This window comes from Alexandromys fortis, unplaced genomic scaffold (assembly GCF_014885135.2).
Source record: "Alexandromys fortis isolate MF-2015 unplaced genomic scaffold, M_Fortis_MF-2015_v1.1 scaffold_33, whole genome shotgun sequence".
Lineage (NCBI taxonomy): Eukaryota > Metazoa > Chordata > Mammalia > Rodentia > Cricetidae > Alexandromys > Alexandromys fortis.
In genome coordinates, this window is record NW_026067917.1 from 2,167,316 (window position 1) to 2,186,864 (window position 19,549).

Consider the following 19,549-nt stretch of genomic DNA (forward strand, 5'->3'; position numbering starts at 1 on the left):
CTTTGTAGACCGGGCTGGCCTCAAACTTACGGAGATCCGCCTGCCTCTGTCTCCCAAGTGCTGTGATTAAAGGCGTGCGCCACCACTGCCGGTCCCAGCATAGATTTCGATGGAAGTCAGCATAAGGCATTCAGATTGTTTGTGGCAGTAAGAAATGGCCACAAAATACAGAGCTAAGGATTCGATGAAAAGTCTCTGCATCCCAGTAAGCCTCTTCATTGACTCAATATTACGAACCAGACCAAATCAAACCGAATTGGAAAAAGCCCAGGTTTAATGGATACCAGTGTTCCCGGATGGCTTTCCAGCCCCTCAGAGAGGAAACAGGGAAGGAAGACCCAAAACCTGTGTTTGTTCTGGGGGGGGGGGCAGTTCTAATACCCTGTGGGCGTGGTCTTGAGCATCTCTGGGGATGGGGGTCATCGTTTGGTGAGCTTTCTCAAGGGTAGAGTCTGGACTGAGGCAACTCCCGGGGAGGGGGCTTGGGATGGAATTTCCACTGGAACATTCCAGACTCTTTGGATATATGGATGCCAGTGGCCGGGGTGAAACCTTAACCCAAACATTAGAAGTCAGTGGTGAAGGATCGACAAGAATGAGCACCCCTCTCTAATCACCCTCTAGGTCAGGGCTTTTCAACCTTCTGAATGCTGTGGCCCTTTAATACAGTTCTGCAGGTTATGGTGACCCCCCCCCAGCCATAAAATCATTTTCATTGTTACTTCATAGCTGTAATGTGGTACTGTTATGAATCGTAATGTAAATACCTGTGTTTTCAGACGGTCTTCGGTGATTCCTGTGAAGTGGCCATTTGACCCAACAGGGATTGCGACCCTATAGGTTAAGAACCTCTGCTCTAGGAGCTTAAGAAGCTTGGGTGAACACTGAACTTTCTGCTAGGCTGGAACTGGGGTGCGAGCCGAGGATAACTGAAGCCTCAAGGGCGGTGTGTTGTTCCTTTTGGGTTAAAATCACGGTAGCACTTGGAGTGAAGTGCAAGGCTTTCACTCTGGCGGTCTGTTCATTGCCTGGAGGAGTTGGGAAGATGAGGCTAGGGCGGCGGGGCCTGGGTCTTCTGCTCTGCGGAGAAGGACGTACATTCTGGAGCACAAGTCTTTGCGGCAGTCCTGGGTTTTGTGAACAGAAAATGGGTGAGGATTGACAACTGCACGAAACACTGGGTATGACTGCAGCAGGGAGCAGAAGGAACACCTGGGGCATGAGATCTCTGCTTCACTAATTTCTCAGCAGTGGTGTGTCTGTTGATGGGCAAGGCAGTTGCTAAAGAGGAGGGTGGTGTGCTTGGGTGCTGATCTGTGGTATGACAGGCCCATGATGTTTTGAGCTTTGTCTGCTTTCCCTGGCTGTGTGCTTCAATCCCAGACCCTCATCTCCCTCCTCCTCTGTGGTCAAAGTTAGAGATTTCCAAGGGTGCTGTTTCTCTGACGCGCATTGCTTGTCTTAGCCATGACTTCTTAGATATCTTCCTCCCGCAGAACTGCTGGGGGAGATCACCTTCTTTCCTAGGCTCCGGAGTTATTTTAAAGATTGATTAACAATTCTGACAGCCTCGAGAAGCTTGAGAGAATCACTCCGGCTTCCGTGCCGAAGTGACAGCCCAGGTGCTAACCAGAGAGCAGCAGGATACAGTGGGGGTGGGAAAGGCCCCTTGTCGTCTAGGCCTGTGGGCTGTGTCTCCACAGTGAACGAGTCTGGCCAGGACAGACCCTGCTGTGACAGGAGAGAAGAAATGACGGCTGAAAACCACGCCTGGAAAAAGCTGATCTAAAAGAGTCTGGTTTTCAGGTATAACACCAACGCACAGTAACCAAAGAGAATAGATGTAATTTAGAGTTCATCTGAATTCAAAAGCTGGGCTGGGGCTGTAGCTCAGGCATAAACATACGTGCCTCATAGCTGTAGGAGCCAGCCATGATAAGCTAAATATGAACAGATCACCCTAAGGAAGTCTTTTACTTCCAACTATTATCACCTGCCAGAGTAGGACTCAGCCACGAAAAGTTTAATAGAGGCCTGGCTCTCAGTAGTTTACCCTGAAGCAATACCTGGTTGCTGGAAGGACCACAAACTGAGATTACCCAAGCACCACCCAAGAAAAGACCTTCCAAAAGACATGCCTAATGTTTTCAATTGCTGTAGATAGGATCACCTGCCAGCACACACTCACCAGCACACCCCTAGACAAATGGCAGTCAATCAGGGGTCCTGAACCTCAGAAACCCCTCACCCTCACTTTTACTACTATAACAACCCAACTCCAACTGAGCTCAGGGCTCTCTGTTTATTCCAATATGTTGGACATGCAGAGAGACCGAGTTTGCAAATTTGCATAAAATAAAGGCTCTTTGTTTTTACATACAGGACTTGGTCTCCTTGTTGACTTTTGGGGGACTTAGTGGATTTGGGCATAACAATGGCCTCAAGGCCTTAACTACTACTAACCCTAAGCTAAAATGAATGAATAAATAAATAAGTAAATAAACGTTAAAAGCCTTTATGCTCAAAAGGTCAGTAACAAGAAAGAGAGAAAGCAACCCACAGGATAGGAATAATGTTTGCAAATGGCATATCTGATAAAGGATTTATTCCTGAAGAATTCTACAATGCAATAACAAAAAGACAAGTAACGTGTTAAAATAGGCAAGGCTCTGAATCACCTATGGTCAGTCCCATAAGACCGATACAAATCAAACCCCGAGTGGGAGATGACTGTAAATTAGTAGGCTGTTGTTTATAACAAGAAAGATAATCTAGGGATGAAGGTGAAGTTGGAATCCTTACCCTTGGCTCTGAGGGGTGTGAGGCTGCTCAGCTGCCTTGCAGGAGCATCTAGCTTCTGTTCTGGAGGTTAAATGCACCATTACCTTATGAGCTAACAGCTCTTCTCTTAGGCACAAGAGACATGAAAGGGTATGTCCACACGTGAGTCTGTAGGAGATGTTTATCATAGCATAAACAAGACACCTTCTTCAGCTGATGAATGGGTGAATAAAATAGGAGCTAAAGTAAAAAGCAACGCCCCCCCCCCCCGTGTTCTCACATAGTCACTCACCACAACTTCTTTTTTTTTTTTTAAAGATGTATTTATTTATTAGGAATACAGTGTTCTGTCAACATGAATGTGTAAGGCCAGAAGAGGGCACCAGATCTCATTACAGATGGTTGTGAGCCACCATGTGGTTGCTGGGAATTGAACTCAGGTCCTCTGGAAGAACAGCCAAGTGCTCTTAACCACTGAGCCATCTCTCCAGCCCTCACCACAACTTCTGACACCAAGTTGTGGCAAGTGCCCATACCACTGAGCAGTCACACTGGCCCCGTGTCTACTTTTCTAAAGGAGCTACAACCATCCCCTGTCATTGTAGATTAAAGTTCCAACATGGGGATTGTGGGGGCATTCTATCATCTATAGAAAGGGTCCTCTATTCTAAAGATTCTAAACTGGGCTTTGATAATGGCTCCACAAGTTTGCGAATATGCTGAGACCATTGAGCTAGTCACTGTGAGCGAGTACATTGAATGGCATGCGAATAAAGCTGCCACCCGCCCCCCTCTCCAGAGAAGTTGATGGTAAAATGTCACCAGAGGAACCAGGGCTTCCGGGCTGGGCACGGAAGAGGACATTGGTGGGTAAATTTCCTCCAAGTCGCCTGCTTTTCCTTAGGTGATTCTAGGCGGGCTTTTTGGTTTTTAGGAGTGAGTGGGCCTGCAGCTGGCTTTCCTGCGGCCCTGGCCCCATTAAGAAAGCAGTGAGCATTAGTGGAATGTTAATGGCCTTCACTACATTAACTCCCCATCTGGCCGTCGCTCTCCAGGAGGCTCTTCTTATTTGATTGTGACTCATTAGTTTTGTTCCCATTCGTTTGTGCTGACCTGGCTGTTTGGAGAAAATCTTGTCTGGGGTTTGCTTTCAGCATCCCGGGCTCCCAGAGAGCCCTCCATTAGAGGAGATGCTGTCTCTAACAGTAATGATGGGCCAGTGGAGGGTGAGGTTGGAGGGCACCGTCTGGGATGGAACTGGTTGTCCCATCCCCCCAGTGACAGTCAGGAGACCCAGTGCAGTGGGTCTTTGGAAAAGTCACTTGCTTGGCACAAATGGGACACTGGACCTGTAACCTTCATTGGGTTTGCTACACCCTGGAGTCCTGCCAGCCTGGCTAGGATGCTTCTGCACAGCCCAGGCAGACGTTCTGTAGGTCCAGTCTCTGTACAGGCACTAGTTGTTCCAGAGACAGTTACTTGGAAACAGATCACCGGCTCTGGAGTTCTGTTGAGCTTCCTCTTCTCAGAGACATGGTGGTCCCTTGTCAAGCCAGCATTGTCATAACTAGGGTCTCCAAGGTGGAATAGAATTTTTTTTTTCCTTCCTGATTTCTTATCTCTTAAAGCAGGGGCTTAGGGTACTGCTAGGTAGGTCCTCCTTCTACACCCGGAGGCTTCGGAACACCTGGTCTTGTTTTCCATAGATTTGAATAAGAATTGGAATAGATTTGAATAAGAATCGAAATAGATTTGAATAAGAATTTGAATAAGAAGCAACTTGGGTTGTGAGGCTGCGACCTGGTCCCTCCTAGGAAGAAGCCGGCTGGAGAGGGAGAAAGAGGAAAAGCAGGGAGGTAGGAAAGGAAGGAGAAAGGCAAGCAAGAGACAGTAAGGGAGAGGGTCACAGACTTATAATGAGTGGGAAGAAGAGGAGGACTCTGGCAGATGCAGGGAGCAGAGGAAGGAGAATATGGCTGTGTGCAAGCCAGAAGATGATGCAAGGAGTAAAGAGTAGTTACGGGGGGGGGGGGTTGCTACTGGGTGCTGGTCCACAAACCTGCCACCCCATTTTCTCTGTACCCCAAAGAAAATAGAGAACAGAAATCGGTAAAGGAAAATTGGCTCATTTACAGATTTATAGCTTGGACAACTGGCTGAGATCTGGCTGCCCAGTGCTCATGTCCTGGAGGATTGTACAGGCCAAGAGGAGGGTGGGAGAGGAGGCAGCCGCTGGGGCGCCAACCCCGCCGCCTCTCTTCAGCTGGGAGCCTGTATTTCAGGCTCTAAGTGGAAGCCGGTTGGTTCCGCTTTGGGCAGATCATCACAATTTCTGACCGGGGTCCTGATCGCCAACTGCTGGTGGCTCCTCCTGGCTGGCCCGCAGGGCCTCTGGAGCCTTGGCAGCTGGGGTAGAAGAGAGTTCAGATGGGTTCTTACGGTGCTGGATGAGGGAGTCCCACCCCAATTCTCCAATGGAGTGATTTCCCCAGTGGACTTACAGCAGTATTTGGAGACATCTTTGGTTGTCACGGGTAGGGAGTGTTTCAGAAGTCCTGTGGATAGGGATGACGGGGTCTGACACTCTCAGGACACGGTGTGCTCTCCCATGACTGAGAGCTGGCCAGCCCAGGGATGTCAGCCCGAGATGAAGGAACCCAGTACCACTTGAATCTCTTTTCAGCTCAACACTTGCAGCCCAGACAGCCAGAAACCCGTTTTCCTAATTGGGCCGCAGCACCTGGAGACAGTTTGGTTCAGATGCCTGATCTAGCTCAGGCAGAAGGTTGGAGCCAGCAGCCCAGGTTTTTCTGAGTTAATTATATTAATTTTAAAAAGCCAAGGTTTTAAAAAAAAATTTAAAAAGCAGACAGAATTCTCTTGTTTTCTACGCTTGCAGCCCAGCAGGCTTATCTTACCCACTCCTTTAAGAGGTTTTTCTGCCAACGGGAGCAGGCTAACAAGGCCTCCCGTGGTCTATGCGTGGCACGGAATGGGTCTAACCCCATGGGTCAAGGGAGAAATAAATGAGAAAGGAAATAAGCGTGAGATTGAAAGGTACAAGGCAGATTTTTTTTTTTTATAAAGAGGGCAAAATAGATTGTCCTATTTACAGCAGTGAAGTTGCAGCCAGCCACAGCTGTGGGGCAGAAATTACGGAGAGACGATTACCATCTTAGCGATTGTTCTGTGGAGATGCTCCGGGCCGGAGGCACCCGCTTTAACAGTTTTATAAATGTAACCTCTCTTTGCCCTGCTCAGCCACAGAGCAAGCCCGTGTTCCCGACATCTCTCCAGGGGGCAGCTCTAGCTCTTGTCTCTGCCGCTGCTCACGTCTGAGAAAATGGGTGCTGTGTGTTCTGGGACATTCTAGTCTCCCCTGAATGGACCCTCCCTGTAGTATAAAAATATATAGCAGATTACCAGGTAAAATAGCCTCTCTTTTCTTCATACCATTTTCCAGCCCATTAAAAAAAATGAACTGAAGGTCATCATATTTATGTATGACTTGATTTCTTTTTCTATGCTACAATCACAGTTGCTATTAAAGAAAATATTTGAAACTTTTATACATTCTCAACTACTCTGAAGCTCAAGACCCGTTGATTTCTAACCTGCCTTCATTATAGTTATTATTATTATTATTTGGTTGAGACAGGGTTTCTCTGTGTAGCTTTGGAGCCTGTTCTGAAATTCACTCTGTAGACCAGGTTAGCTTCGAACATCTGCTTTTGTCTCCTGAGTGCTGGGATTAAAGGCCTGCATCACCACCACCCAGCTATTATTATTTTTAAAGACAGGGTCTCCTTATGTAGCTCTGGTTGGTCTGGAACTTACATGTAAACCAGGCTGGCTCTAGACTGTCTTTGCCTCCCCACTGCTGGGATTAAAGGTGTGCACCACCTCACCTGGCTTCAGTTCATTTACCAGAACATTTTTTTATCCTCTGTATTTGAAATTCTGTCCCAAGGCTGGGGTGGGGGTGGGGCTGGGGTTGGGGGTGGGGGCCGACGACAATACATACCCGGTCTAGCTCTTCCTTACTTGCGTGGTTTTCCTCTTCGATGCATCTTGGAACGTTTGCTGAATCCGCATATATGCCAGCTTCCTGAACTGGGAGCTATGCAAAGGAGAGGAATGGGGAGTGACATGTAAACCAGCAGGCTCTGCTCTGGGGCTTACCTTGAAAGGGATCATGGTAAATTATATGTAACATTGCATTGGCCATTCAAGCCATTGCTAAGCATAATTCCCCGAGTACATTCACATTGCACAGCCATCTCCTCTTTGGTCTCAGAACTCTGGAAACTGACCCTGCCCAGACAGGACTCTTTATGCCCTCCTCCTCCCACATTCTCTCCGTGGATACAGCTACTCTAGAGACCATGGATGAGCAGTTGTAACAGTATTGGTACTTTTGTGCTTGGCTCATTTCACTGAGCGCAGTGCCCCCGCAGTTTGTCAGGGCTGTGGAATGTGATAGGCTGAATAGTATTCCATCCCTATGTGTATGAATTGTATATTCTGTGCCCATTCACCTGCCTGTGGACATCTGGATTATCTCTACTCTGGGTAATGCAAACAGGGATGCTATGGACACTCATATAGTTCCTACCATTTTGTTACCTGTGTCGGGACTGGTTACTCTGGCTTCCTATCTTCCTTCCTCTCTACCCACTCCAGGTCACCCTACCTCTCACGACCATCTCTTTCTCTTATCTTCTTTGATATGATGTAATCTTAGCTGTCACACATGCTCAAAGGCAGACGTTTTGTTCAGTTTTGCCATGTTGGGGACCAAGCCCAGGCTGTCAGGCATGCTAGGCAGTGCTGTACCCTTGCACTAAATCGCCAGCCCGCCCTATCTTTGTGTCAGTATTTATTATGACTTTTCCAAATAATTATGTTTTTAATTAACTACATAGAATCGACTGTCCTAGAAGAGAGGAAGTCATTTTAATTTAACAGTTTAAAAGTTGAGTGCGGTTGCTCATGCCTTTAATCCCAGCATTCCGGAGGCAGCAGATCTCTGGTTTGGAGGCCAGCCTGGTCTACAAAGCCAGTTCTAGGACGGCCAGGGATAATCAGAGAAACCCTGTCATGAAAAACAAGCAAACAAAACAAAGCAAAAACACCCCCTCCACACACACACAATTTAATTCTTGAAAAACAGATGCAGGTGAGTGTTTGAAAAAAGGGTTAGAAGCAAGTGAATTATAGAAATTTTATACAAATATGTAAAAAAAAAACCCCAAGTATATATGTGTGCATGTGTGTATACTTATATGTCTCTGTAGAGATGCTCATGGAATGCTCCCTTTCAGTCCTTTCTGGTATTGAACGTTCATGCCAAGCAAGAGTTCTGCCATCCAGCGATACTCCAAACCCATGCTCTTTCGTAATTATAAATGTTAAGACAAAAACCACACCATTTTCTTCCAGAAGGGGACTCTCGGTCGTTTCCTAATGATTGCTATCGGCAGATGGCCACACAGACGAACAGTAAACAGTGGAGTAGATGCGGCTGATGATTCAGGACAGTGGAACGGCCAGCCTTGCTCCTTGGACCTCAGCCTGGCTCCACACGCCACGTGACTGGGTCTGCCGGGCCCACTCAGAAGACCGAGGGGCTCAGGCCTCTTCTGAAGCGGGAACCTGGAGAAGTGGAGAACTAGGGTTCAGAGAAACCTGCTCCGTACAAAACCATAAATGGAGAGAGAGCCTTGGTGGTGGTGGTGGGTGCTTGGGTGAAAGGCAGCGAGATGGAAACTGTTCTTGGGACACAAGAGAGAGGAAAGGGATTCTGTATGAGCCCTTGCTGGTGACACCAGAGGAATTAGAGTGATCCAAGTTGGCACTATGATCTTCTCTCCATCCTAACGGCCAGTGGTTTGGAATCTTATGGGGGTTTGTTTCTTCTGCTCATCACCAGGGCTTGACACTAATATTGCAAGAGTCTGCTTTAATTGGCCCCATAGCTGGGCCGAGGTCTGGCCAGGAAAGAGGTGGCTTGACCACTGTATAGTTTACACCCTTGTTCAGGCCTTCAACTAGTATTTCTTAGATGCTTCCCACAAGCCAGGCATCATTCCCAGTTGCGGGAAGCGAGTGAGAGGGTGTATTAGGGCCCCAGGCCTTAGCACTACTGACTTCATGATGGAAGTACATTTCAAGCTGTAAAACTCAGCACATAGAACTACCTGCCGAAAGGAAGACCTAATCCATCAAAGTCCATAATTCAGGGAAAGTCTCCAAGTGTAACAACTTTGCCCTTTGGCTTCTGTAGTTCCACTTCTGGCTAACTGATCTTGTTAACTGAAATATGTCAACCCAAGATGGAGTTTTTGTGCTCAAAAGCTCACCCCGAGAAAGGCTCTCGGCTACACTGGGCTCCCAAATACCCAGTGTAGTCCTTGGCTGGCTAATAAAGGCTGTCTCTTGTCTTAAACCCACACCTGAGCTGTCTTCTCTGGTGAGTACCCCACAAGAGCGAGGCCGGGTCTTCCAGAGTTCCTGCTCTGATGGAATTACCTGGGGGGCTGACGCTGGAGCTTGGCCTTCTGTCCACTGGATACGCCTTCCAAGGCTGCTGAGAAAACACTACCTTTTACTCATGTGTGATGTCTCTCCCGAGAGAAGTCACAGCCAAAGCTGTTTCTAGATGGAATCTTTTTCAGGAAAATCATGCTCAGAGAGGTGGGAGGTTTATTTCCAGAGGTGTGATGTCTAGGTCTTCTGGCCTGGGCTGTTTCTGTTGTGTTTCTCTATGCCCTGGCCTCTTCAAACCAGCCCTTTCATGGTCATGATTTTAGTAGACTCTCCCCTAGCCAGGAGCATGGCTCTCTCAGTCCAGGCCTGGCCAGTTGCCACCTGCCTTCTGTGTTTCTTCCCACTCTTGTGTTATTATTATTTTTAAAACTAGATTTAGTCACTTGTGGGAAATATATAGTCCATATTAAAGATTTCCCTTTATTTTATTTTAGAAATGTTTCCTTTGAGTATTCCGTTTATGCAACAAAAAAATACTATGGCCTATAAATTTATGCTTTATTAAACAGATTCCCAAGCATTAAAAACCCAGCCTCGTCCGTAAGCAAAGGAACCTCTCACAAACAACCCCCGAGGGGGAAGTTAATATTTTGGGATGAGCCGAGAGAGAATAGGGAAGCTCATCCCTCTCTCTTAACGCCTGGAATCACTATGCCGAAGGCCATTTGTTCCAGGAAACCCAATAGACCATTTTGAAGTTGAGATCCTTGCTGTACTTATTGTCTCCTCCAGCCTGGCTGGTCACAGAAGCCCCGCAGAAGGTGAGTTCGTGGGCAGCAACTGTTGCTCCCTGGTTACAGAGGCCGAATGCTTTGCTGAGATGAACAGTGTAGGGGTAGGGGTCACAACACAGTTCTGTTTATGTGGACTCTTCTCCCTAGGAAATTTTCACGAGAAAGTCAATTTGCTGCATAGGAAGCACGAGCCAGGGTTAATTCCCACCATTTGGTACTGGCAACGTGAATGCTTGCGTGTGAACCGAGGGTCATATTTTAAGGCAGGCCTTATTGTTTCATTAGTCCTGAAAGAGTCATTTTGAATGAAATTACCTGAAGGGAATATGTGGGCTTGGCGGACATGGCATCGTGCCTTCTGCGTGGGTCGTATCTGAACGGAGCACATTAGAAAGTTAGTGGTTCCTACATGTTACTGTGCTGTGCCAATCCACCCGCTTCCTTGTCCTGCACGCCTGCTCTGCTGTTAGTCAGCTTCCTGAGTGTGTGTGTGTGTGTGTGTGTGTGTGTATCATGAGATCATTTACTTCCAAAGAAAAAGGATGCTTTTGGTTCTTCATTTTGGAAGTTCCAGTCTGTGATAATTGACCCTACTGCCTGGGGGCTTTTGGCAAGACCCTTCATCACTGTGGAAGCACAAGGTGCTTAGGTCAAGCATGAACATGGTGGGGGGGGGGTGTGATACAAAGAGACAGATGGGAGAGTCTGAATCCCTCAGTTCTCTTTGAGGGCCTGGCCCCAGTGATCTAAGGACCTCTTCACTAGATACCCCACTTCCTGGTTTTATCACTTCCCCATAATGCTAAGCTAAGGACAAAGCCTTTACCTCAGAGGCCTTGGGCAGGTCCCAGGCCCAGACTGGAGCACATGCTCAGAATGGTCAGGCAGGAATTTTTATTAAGAGATCTTAAAAAAGCCAGGGTATAGTGGTGCTTGCCTTTTATTCCTGTACTCAGAAGGCTGAAGCAGAAGGATTGCCAGCTCAAGCACAGCCAGGGAAACATAGTGAAGCCTTGTGTCCCACTTCTCCAAAGAAAAAGACAGAATCATAGGACAGAGTTCTTCCTGCCATACAGAGAGCTATGTAGCTGGAAGGAAAGACAGAAAGAGCCGATGTGAGAACAAGAAGACCCCAGGATTCTGTGTGTATCTTGGCAAGGGAATAGAGCTGAATTTGTTTTGGTATAACCTATAATCCGGACAGACAACAGGCTGAAGAAGAAAGACTATGAGTTTTAGGCTAGCCTGGATGACACAGCCATATACTGTCTAAAAGAAACAAAAAACAAAACTTAGAGGCACTCTGCAAAGTGACCCAGTCCAGCGTGGACAAATAAAATTTGTAAATAGGATCAGAAAACTAAGATAATATTTCCTGTAAATAAGGAATGACCTGGGTTCTGCATTAGCTATTCTCTTTTTTCCATACCCACCCAGAGTCCTGGTTATCGAGACATCAGAGGTAGTAGAGGGCAGTGGGGAAGCCATGTTCTCCTGGGTGGAGACCTCTAGGTCTGGGAAGGGGTGTATTTTCTACTCTGAGATTGCCCTGGCTTGGAGGCGGCTGTCTGAGCTCACTGTTGCTTGTGCCACTAACTTGGGTGACTTTAGCCAAGACCAGCCCCAGCCCAATGTTTCCATCTGTGGACACCGGCCTTTTATCCTCTCCTGGATCATTCCGTGTGTGTCCTTAAAAATGACGGACTTCATGGCACAGCCTGCTCCTATTGCCTATGTCTTTTGAAAAGAGAGATTCAAAGAGAAACCCAAGCTGACCTCGGTGGCTAATGAGCTGTTACAAAAGATGCTGGGCCATGAGGAAATGGCCAGCTGGACAAGGACAGGCCTTTCCTTGGTCCCTCCAGCTGGTCCTTCACACCCCCTCTCTCCCATCTCTGAGTCACCTAAGCGCTCATCACCTCTGCTGAGAACACTCATTATCTGCAATCAGACCACCCTGCCGCTTCTGGCCGGCTGTCACTCAAGCTGCAAGACTTGGGAAGGGCCTGGGAGGGCTGCTTAACTGTTCTCGGAAGTGTATGCACGCTCTCATGTGAGAATTAGCAACCCCAGCATCACCAACTAAGAGCCCCTTGCCTTACAAGGCTTTTTGTTCCGTGTTCCGACCCCAGTCCGGTATCCTGAATGCTTTGAAGAATTTGGGAACTTTGCCACCAGCAGGATTTATGAAAACTACCAGCCCTCCCACCTCCCACTCCACAACACACCATGGCAGAGCACAGTGGGTTCCAAACACTTATTGCTTTAGGGGGCCCTCTCCTCCTCCCTGGTTCTCCTGGCCAATGTAAATGCTGAACAGATTCCCTGGGCCCTGCATTTTGTCCCAGCCATTTTGGGAGATCATTGCCTTTTGCATCCAGCTGTTGAAGCTTGTTTCCGGGTCTCCTGCAGGCTGGGACTCTGCCAGCTCACTGCTTGGAGCGTTTCACAGATGGCGCCAGGGGATGCAGATCCGTTGATGTGTGGCCTGCAGGGTGACTACCCTGGCTGACTTTAAGCTAAGTGGGAGAGGAATCCCTGTGGGAAGCACCCCTTACTTTCTGGTTTCAGGGGAACTGTGGCTGCAATGACTGTTCTTTCCCTCAAGTCCATAGAAAGAGTGACATCAGGTGCTTTTCATCAAGGAGAAAACAAAAGATCACCCGAGAAGGTTACTGTCTTTGGTTGTTTGTGTCAGGCTTTAAAATGTCTTAGGATGCAATGGTTTAATTTATTATTATTATTTATTCTTTTTGGCCTCAAGATTCTCCAAGTCAGGACAGGAGATGTGTAAGCATCGAAGAAAATAAGGTTTAAGTGGAGGCAGTTTCTCATTAGTGTCCGCAGATGTGTTTCTTTAGCAGGGAATCCGAGCAGGACTTTTGTTTTTCTTTTGCAGTTCAGTAGTAAATCAATAGGAAGCAGAATGCCTCACAAGCACATTCTTGAATTGTGCACAAAAGGAAGAGCCTTGCTGTATTGTCGGGGATAACGCGTGCATCCTTAAAAAGTCCATCTTAAAGCGCTCTTAGGAAGTGAGCAGAATGTCATTATTTCTTCCCAAGTCAAGACTCTCAGATGGGATTGAGGGAGTAGCTGAGTAAGTAGGATTCTATCAGCAAGCACTTGAGAGCCTGGTTACACTCCGGTGCACAGACACAGACAGACACACAAACACACTCACACACACACTATACAGACACACACACAGACATATAGACACAGAGAGACAGACAGACACATAGATTTGAACATACACACACAGACACACATACACATATAGACACAGAGACATATAGACACATAGATACAGACAGACAGACAGACACATAGATACAAACATATACACACAGCCACACACAAATATGGACAAACACACACAGACACATAGATACACACATACACACACAGACACACATAGACACACACACATAGATACAGACACACACACAAACACATAGAGATAGACATACACAGACAGATACAAACACAGATACAGACACACACATAGATATAGACATACACCCACAGATGTACATATGTAGATACAGACACACACACACATACACATACAGATTCAGACGGAGACATGCACATAGATACACACACACACATACACACACAAATACAGACAGAGACACGCACATAGATACAGACACACACTTAGCAGCGAGTCAGTAAGTATGCAATATGGTGTCAGTGTGCCACCTTGTGGCTCTGGTTGTCATAAATGTTTTTGAGCTAGAAACACTCAAATAAGAGTTCTGTTCTGGTGATTCATCCTTCTAACTCCAGCTGAGAATTGAACCAAGGCTTCTCAGGTGCTAGGCAATCACTTCACCACTGAACTACAACCTAGCCCTCTCTCGGCTTTTTGTTTGTAGACAAGGGTTCACTTTGTTGCTCAGACTGGCCTTGAACTTGAAATCTTCTTGCCTCCTCCTTGCCATTTTGAAGCTGTAGTTCATGGTAGCTGCTGTACAGGGCTAGGACAGTCTGTCTCAAAGAAGCTAAACTGTGTGGTGGACTGAGTGCTGCCCTGACCTCACCTTTGCTTAGATTGGAAGCTCGGCTTCTAAAGGTTCATCTCTGCCTTGAAATCAATCCTTCATCACATTCACTATGTCATTTTCCTGTCAGGGCGCGTGCTGGAAGCCAATGGTAAACTGCATTCCCAGTCCTTAAAAATACTTTACGGTGATCCAAAGCATGTGGCACAAAATCCTTTAGGGTGTGTGGCACTGGGCTAACCATAGGAGCCTGCTGAGCGGAGCATCTCTGTACCTTTTCGTCTTATCAAACTGAAACTATGTCCCCCTTGACTGTTTCCTCTCTCCCTTCCCCCAGCCCTGGGGGGCCTTTGCTCAGTGTTCTGCCGCTAAGAATTGGACAGCAGTAATTGGGGATTTAGCTCTGTGGCAGAACACTTGCCTAGCTAAGACCTGGGTTTGGTCTCCAGTGTGGGGTTGGGGAGAAGACATTGGTTGCTTTAGGAACCTTATATAAGTGACTTGGGTAGTATATGCCACTTTTTTAAACGACTGACTTATTTTACTTAGCTACATAGTTACACGTTGCAGACTTTCCTCCTTTTGAAAGGCTGGACGATAGTCCCGTCTATGGCATGTGTCCCTTTTTGTTTTGTAGATGGACATTTAGGTGTGTTCACCTTTGGCGATCATGAGTAGTGCTGCAACAAGCACAGTGTGCATATATCTTCAACCCTTTTACTTCTGCTGGTATAATTTAGCTCAAACATCTAAAGAATTTAATTTACTCTTTTAAAAATAGCTACTTTGAAGATTTAACACCTTCTTTCTTTCCTTTTTTCCTTCCTTTCTTAACTAATTAACTTCTTTATGTGTGTGAGTATATGCACACACTTGCTGGGGTTAACATATAGAGGTGAGAAGACATTCATTCAGTTCTTTCCTTCCACCATGTGGGACCTAGGATTTGAACTCAGGCTGTCAGGCTTGGTCGCAGGTGATTTTACCCACTGAGCAATCTTGCCAACTCTTAATTTACGTTTGCTTTCAATTCGCCAATAGTTGAGGGAATTTTCTGTTGATTTGTCTTAGGCAGTCTGTGGCTTGTCTAAAAGGGTAGTACTAATCCATTGTAGGTGCATGTTAAAATACATAAGGCATTTGAAACATTCCTGTTTGGGACTGAAGAAGGGAAAGCCTATAGAGAAAAAGATAGGTTATTTAATGAAGCTTTTGCCTCTCATGAGGCGTTTGAACATAGTTTACGAGATGATGGAGAGATTTTTCTCTCACTGGGTGTTGGACTTTCCTTGTGCTACTCAGAGGCTTGGGAGTTTTTGAGGCCATTGGATTACAAATAATGAGGTAAGTCTAGAAACTGGAAACGTGTTCAGTTAATCAAGGGGTCACTTCAACCCACGGCTGCCAACACGCTTGTGACCATATTCCTAGGACTTGCAACTGCCCTCAAAGCTCTTGATAAGCTCCCTGTCTCAAGACACCATACTGTGTGAACTCAAGAACCATGAGCCCAAGGGACCTTTTTCTTCGTACTCGAACTGAAGCTTAGCAGGGTTTGGAAGTGATGTAGAGTAATGGATCCCTAGGAGATACTCTCTTTGTCTTTTTTTTTTTTAAATTTTATTTGATTTTAAAAACAATTTATTCAATCAAGCAATAATTATCAATAAATTACAGGATGTAGAAGGATTCCATTATCAGCTGCATTCAGAGTTAGTCCTAATACATGCACACAAACTTGGGCTATTCCATCTATCTATCTATCTATCTATCTATCTATCTATCTATCTATCTATCTATCTATCTTCTATCTAATTTTATCTTTTAAAAACAGAAATCAAACTATCTTTTTTCATTTTACAAACCAATTTCAGTTCCCACTCCCTCCCTTCCTTCCATTCTCTCCACACACACCCCCAACATCCACTCCTCAGAGAGGGTAAGGCACATTGCTTTGAGGAAAGTTCAAGGCCCTCCCTACTGTATCCATCCAAAGAGAATGGGTTCCTAAAGAGCCAATACAAGCAGTAGGGATAAATCCTGGTGCCACTGCTAGTAGCCCCACAGTCTGCCCCAGCCATACAACTACCATCCACATTCAGAGAGTCTGCTTTGGTCCTATACTGGTTCCTTCCCTGTCCAGCTGGAGTTGGCGAGCTCCCATTAGCTCAGGTAGACAGTTTCAGTGGGTGTCCCCATCATGGTCCCTGACTTTTGGCAATCCCCTTGCTGTAGCATACTTTAAGGTCACAGTTGACAGCCACCTTGCTTGACTGTGACAACAGGGTCTAAAATAAAGGGGGAAAGTCAGAGTGAGGTTTGTTCGTACTCGAGTTGTCTTTGTTCTTCATTCCTTTGCAACACGGCCCAGTCCCTTCACTGCCATCACCCGTCACTGGAGACCCAGTCTTGGCCTCATGGAGACCGGAGCACTCTGCCAATTGCTACCATCTGAATCCCAGTCAGGGCCCCTCTGTCCCCTGTAGGTCTCAGCTGCCCAGTGTGGAAGTGATTGCGAGACCTACTTTGCAAGGTATGACTTCTGTTGAGATTTTAATTTGAAATGAAATTTAAATCGACGTTCCCTGTGCATTTTGATAGTTTCACAGTCCTATTGGGAGGCAAATAACGAGAAAGCCACTCTGAGTCTGTCCTGCTCTGAACCCTGACAGGTTTTCCTTATGAGAGAGCTCTCTTCCCTCCCTCCCTCCCTCCCTCCCTCCCTCCCTCCCTCCCTCCCTCTGTCTCTCTCTCCAATATAAGAAGCTGCTGAACTTTATTTATTCCCTGGGTGTTAGGAATCAAGAATTAAAACTAGCATGTGACCCAGACATAATGAGAAGAAAAAGTTAGGGCCACTGTCCTGCTCCTGCCTGCATCTTTTTTAATAAGGGCGGGTCTTTTGTCTGAAGATGAAGGATTAGAAAACCTTCAACCATAGCAGGAGTGGGAGGGAGGGCTTCTTGCAAAGGGTCAGAAGTTTACATTTCTTTGTTTCACTCAGTTTCTCATAGTCCCCTGCCCCTCACATCAAGAGCTAAATGTATCAAGATTATTTAGACCTTCTTAAAACAGTAAAACAGGAGAATACGGCTCCCATCACCCAAGTTTGGCTCCTTCACCTTTGAGAAAACGGTGTCTGTGCAGGAGAATTTATAAAAAGATGATCAGCCTGGGTGTCTGCTTCCTTTTTGGAAATGGTATTTATCCAGATTACAGTGAATCTGCCTCTTGCCTTCTATAGCAGCCATTGGTAGAGTAGAACCTTCACGTGCTTTAGGCCTTACACACATGAACTCTACCCTGACCCCTTTCTGTCTTGACCTCATCAGTGTTGGGAGGTTGAACAGAGGTGCTGTCGACCGACTTCCTTCCCCTCTGCTTTGCTTATGGTGGGGTGTGGGCAACGCTCGGAGAGTGGGAGGGGAGCTCTGGGCAGTGTTGGACTCTGAACCGGCCTCCCGCTTCAAGTGTCTCATCTCTTGATGGAAGGTCATACCTTCGTTCTTGCCGGGCTCTCCATACGGCCACCCCCACCAAGTGCACGCAGTCGTGGCCTTTCCTGTCCCCTTTCTCTCCGAGCCTCCGAATTCTGCACTGCTTCCAACCAGCTGCTGGAAGCTGGCCTCGTACCTTTGTAAAAAGTGCATTTGTTGCTAGGCATGAAGGTGCACACCCTTAATCCCAACACTCGGGGGTCAGAGGGCAGAGGCAGGTGGATCTTTGTGAGTTCAAGGCCAACTTGGTCTACAAAGTGGGTTCCAGGACAGCCAGGACTATTACACAGAGAAACTCTGTCTCGAAGAATCAAAAAAAAAAAAAAAAAAAAAAAAGGGGAGGGGTATTTGTTAAATTACCCTGAACTCACTCAGTTTGCTAAGGCAATTTATTTTTTGAAGGGAAACATAACTTACGGCTAAGAGAGCTTTGGGTGAATTAACCTCTGTACCTCAGTTATGCCCTGTGTGCGAAGGATGTATAGCAGAAACTGTTGCTGGATAAATGAGTCGGGACTGCCCGATGCTCATCCTCATGCTGGTATCTCCTGCTTGGTCAGCACGTGGAAGCATTTGCTTTTGAGACAGGACCGTGACAACTGTGATGGCAGTGGTGAGGATGGTGGCGAGGGTGGCAGTGATTCTGTTTAGCTCTCTGTTGCCTTCCTTGTTCCCACAAGAGTTCATGGAGAAGGCAGGGGCTGTCCTTTTTGCTTCTGCAGTGACTACTCTCGAGAGGCCCTCAGTGTTAGAATAGTTTTGTGGTTGTTGTTACTGTTGTTTGAAGCCTTGTCCTTGCTCTGGGGCTGGAGGAGACAGAGATGACTCTTCCCTAGATGTCCCCCAGGGAGGATGAAGCTCACTCCAGTCCTCCTTCAGGTCCTCCTGCCTTCCTCAGGTTCCCATCACTATAGAGCATTCCTTTTCCGTGGAGACTTGACTGTCTGTCTGTCCTATAGGAAGCCAATGCCCTCTCTGAACTGGTCACAGGAGACACTCAAACCAGAAGGACTGGATGAGCCCTGATGGTCTTGTCAGTCGCCTAGTCACATTTGCTGTCTTGGGAATGATTCGTGCGAGTTTAGCTGCCCTTGTTGGGCAGCTCATTAGAAACATGAGCACAGCCCTGCCTGCCTTTGGAGAAACCTTTCAATCTCACCAGACAGGATGTAAGCCAGAGGTCATACTATAAACCTGAAACTATTTTTATAGCAAATAGAAAATTTTGAAAGAATTCGCTAAAGGCTTCATGCTTTAAGCAAAAGTATTGTAAATTGCATGCCAGCAGTTCCATAGTGCGAGATTACTAATACGTATTTTAAGGATGTCTTTGGGCATTGTGGAAAAATCGCAGTGACCCCTGTAATCTCTATATGTGTCATACATGTATTTTCAACGTTAAATATATGTATTTGGCTACCATATACCCAGAAACTGTATTCTTTTATACAGTTCTACTCAATCAACAACCTATTGCAACTGTAAAGTTTTATTGTTAAGAATCAGTTATAAATTATCAATGATTTTTACTGAACTTAATATTTACACTGCAAAGCTTGGTATAGTGGCACATACCTATCTTCCTATCACTCAGATGGCTAAAGGTTGAGGATCAGGAGTTCAAGACTGCATAGTGGTGGTAGCTCATGCCATTAATCCCAACACTCTGGAGGCTGAGGCAGGTGGAGCTATGTGAGTTCAAGGCCAAGTCTGGACTAGAGAGTGAGTTCCAGGACATCCAGAACTACACAAAGAAACCCTGTCTTGAAAGAAAAAATGAAATAAATAAAGAGAAGAAAGAAAGAAAGAAAGAAAGAAAGAAAGAAAGAAAGAAAGAAAGAAAGAAAAATGTTCAAAGCTTCAAGGCCAATGTGAGTTCGAGGTTTCCTGGTTTGTATAGCAAGACCCTGCCTCAAACAAACAAAAAGCCCAGTGTTTGCTTAGTGAGACCCAAAGAAAATTGATTTTCCCTTTGCTG

At 46.4% G+C, this 19,549-nt stretch overlaps 1 protein-coding gene across 2 annotated transcripts in view; it reads left to right on the forward strand.

Moving 5' to 3' along the window:
• Window positions 1-19,549, forward strand: part of Cacnb4 (calcium voltage-gated channel auxiliary subunit beta 4) — a 249,431-nt gene that overhangs the window by 39,581 nt on the left and 190,301 nt on the right. The window lies entirely within an intron of this gene.